We start from the raw sequence: 3,504 nt of genomic DNA, 5'->3' as shown, positions 1-3,504 counted from the left end.
AGGTGGGTCCCAGACAGCCGGTACTGATCCATCCTGAGCTTCAGTTTGTAGATTACCATTTCTATGAGAGAATTGCCATAATCTCATGTCATATACACATTTGAAGGTGTCCCTGTGCCGTTTTACGCATGGCCAAAAAGTAGTTTAAATCAGTTAAGAATCAAGTTTCTATTTAAGAGCAACAAACAGTATTCATTACCTAGTACCTACCTACCATCCTGCACAGCCTCTGCTTGAAGTCTGTTCCCAACACTACTACTCCGCAGGATGAATGAATCATGAGTTAAACCAGGCCACCGTGCCACAACATTTGTGAGACACATTTGCGAATCACAAATCACTTGCACGTTTAGGGAGTGAAAATGCTTCCCGTTAACATAAGCAAATTCATTCTCTGATTGTGCCCTTATAGCATTGTGAGTGCAGTCGATCGCTCCGATTACATTTGGAAATCGGCTCATCACTGCAAATTGCACTTTAATGTTTGCCTGTTCAGCCACAGTGGAGGGAAATCTTATGTATCTTGGCGACATACGGATGAGGCCGACCCATACGGCTGGCATGGCGCGGCTCAGCGATGACTGGGAGATACCCGACTGATTACACAGCTCCCTTTGAAAAGCTCCTGTTGCAAGGAACCCGAGTGTGGTGAGGACTTGGATTGGCAATGGCAAGGCGTGATTTCTCACAGTCTCCCTCTCCAAAGCTGGACCCAGTTCAGCACAGAGCTGTAAAATGATTACTCTTGGCAATCTGAATCGGCTCATAAGCCACTCCTCATCTTGGGCCAACAGGTCAGTGTGATCCCTAAACACACGCTCCCTCCGAACTCTGCCATTGGCAATGTCCTCCAGCAGTGCCAAAGCAGCCATTGTTTAGCAAGTACTTGCCATCATGTTTACGCAGCCTTTTATAGGCTGCATCTAATTGTCTACACCTTGTCAACTTCATAACGCATCACACGTGACTTATTCCTCTTCTTCCCAGGGGAGATGGGTCTGTGCGCCTCACTTCCCGTGCGTCATGGATGTCTGTGCGCCTCGCTTCCCGTGCGTCATGGATGTCTGTGCGCCTCACTTCCCGTGCGTCATGGATGTCTGTGCGCCTCGGCAAGTTTGCAGTCCTTGAGGTGTTTTAACATCTCTGTGTAACAGAAACAGAGACAACTTTCCAGTTGACTTGCGATGTTGGTTTTGGCATGGTGGTTAAGGCATGTCATCTCAGGGAAATTAGTTTAAATGTGTTTTTGTTGTGCCATTCTGATGTTAAACATTATGCTCAAACTAGTGAAGAAATATGTGTTCTTTTTAATCTCACTTCATAAACAAAGCTCAGTAAATTGAGTGGAAAAATATTTTTACACATTTGGCGAGTTTCAGTACTTTGTAGTTTGACGCTGCCAAATGACAGAGTTTGCGGGATGGCCCGCACATTTTCTCGACTGGTCTAGAGTTTGCGGCACGGTCCGCACATTCTCCTGTCACGTTGATTTTTATACATCCCGTCGTGAGCGTGAAACACAGCGTACGCAACATTTTAGTACGTGCGCACCGTTTAAACATGAGGCCCCTGGTGTTTCCTTTGGTGCTTTGGTGTCTTGTGGTTTGTGACTGGTAGTTTGTGGTGCAGTAGCTCCCCCTGGTGGTGTGATGGGCTGTAGTGAATCCAGTTACTTGAGGGTTTCTTTGATGAAACTGTCTACTGAGGGTGATCGGTTTTGGATGGTTTTGGATTTGTTGGCAAGCTGCTCGCGGCGGTACAGGCGTGGGTCTTTGGGGAGTTTTGCAGGTAAAGGTTGGGGCTGTCTGGGTTTCTGCTGATTGTCTTGTTCCTGTGATGGTTTGGTCCTGTTGGGGTCTTTTTGTTGGTGTTTTTCAGTTTTGGGGGGATGGAGGGGTTTTTGTGATGGGTGTAGACTTTTTCCTTCTATTGAGAGTTTATTTTTTTGTTTTTCTGGTGCAAATGCTGACGTCCAAATGTTCTGCATCTCTTCCTTGGATCGGGGTCCGGTTGCCATGGTTACTGGGTGATGTATGAGTGTTTAGTGTGTGTGTGTGTGTGTGTGTGTGCGAAAATATATAAATGAATAATTAAATAAATAAATGTATAAATATATAAAATAAAAAGTAGAACAGAAGGTTGTGACAGTGTTTAAATGGGGCTAATATGCCAGAGTGCAGTGTTGTGGAGAGGGACAAGGAAACAGCATTAAAACAGTTGGCTAGGCTGCAGTACTGGACTGAATACATAAAATAAAATGAGGATAAAACTAACAAGCGTTATAGTGGCAATTAAAGGGACTATTTGTAACTTTGTACGCGCATAAATGTAGCGGGTCGTCACACATGCGCGCTCACATATGCGCGTTCGCGTGTGGCCGCTGCCTCTCCAACTCTGCCTGCTTGCCTTCGCTCAGAGAGAGCGCGTGCGTCCTCGCTGTCTCGCTCCACCTCTAGACGTAAACGCGCGCTCACTCCTCACTGCAGAAGAGTTAGTTTAGCTCTGAGAATATCTAGTGAATGCACAGTGGACGTTTGTGCAGAAAAAAAATGCTGCAGCTCCTCCAGACCAACAGAGGTTTCCCGTGTCTTGTGAAGTGACGGAGCTCCTTAGCTAGTAACGTTACCCTTTCGTTACCGACCGGGTGCCGGTGTCTCCTCTGCTCTCTCCGGCTGTGGGAGGAGAGAGCAGGGAGACACGCTGCAGAGCCCCGCTGCTTCAGCCTGCACTTAGGCAGGAAAAGCCAACACTAGGATCAGATCTAAATCATGTTCATGGAGAGACCTTCGTCTGGTCAGCTAACATTACTGCCAAGCAGCTGAAATATAGAGTGATATTGTGGTTTTAGCTGACTTGTGTCGCCTCACTGTTTTGAGTGATGCTCGTTCAGGTATATTGAGAGCGAGCAAGCGCGAGCCCGACGCTGACTTTCGTTGATTTCACGGCCACAGGTGTCGCTGTTAAGAAGCATTTCTGAAAGTTACAAATAGTCCCTTTAAAAAATAAATACATAAAAAAAAAAAGACTTCGCGCACCGCACTCCTTTCTCTTGCTCTGTACCTGTAGACCGTCAGCACGCCGCGCACCCCCGGCCCTCCCTGCTTGATGGTATGATCCTTCTCTGTCATCACCTGATTGGTCGCACGGACATCATTAACACTACATTCAGTCACAGTCAGTGCATGGAGTGCCCGTGGCGCAGAGAAGATCGTCCTATCATTCTGCCTTGAATTAATAAAAAAAAATATTTTTTTTAAAACGTCTCTCGGATGGGAGCCGGCTCTTATTGTTCACTTAAAAGAGCCGGCTCTTTGAACTGGCTCGTTCACAACGAGAACAGGTAAGTGTAGAATGTGCAGAGTGCTACTGAGTGAGGTGAGTGAATGTGACTTAATTTCGTTAAAAGGCCATGCCTATGTTGGCTTAAAATAAATGAATAAACAGATAAAAGATCAAGTAAAAAGGCTTATCCTCTCCGTTATGGTGGCGTTGGGCTCCTGCTGC

The sequence above is a fragment of the Sebastes umbrosus genome, chromosome 21 (assembly GCF_015220745.1).
Source record: "Sebastes umbrosus isolate fSebUmb1 chromosome 21, fSebUmb1.pri, whole genome shotgun sequence".
Lineage (NCBI taxonomy): Eukaryota > Metazoa > Chordata > Actinopteri > Perciformes > Sebastidae > Sebastes > Sebastes umbrosus.
Note: the sequence above shows the minus strand (reverse complement) of the source record.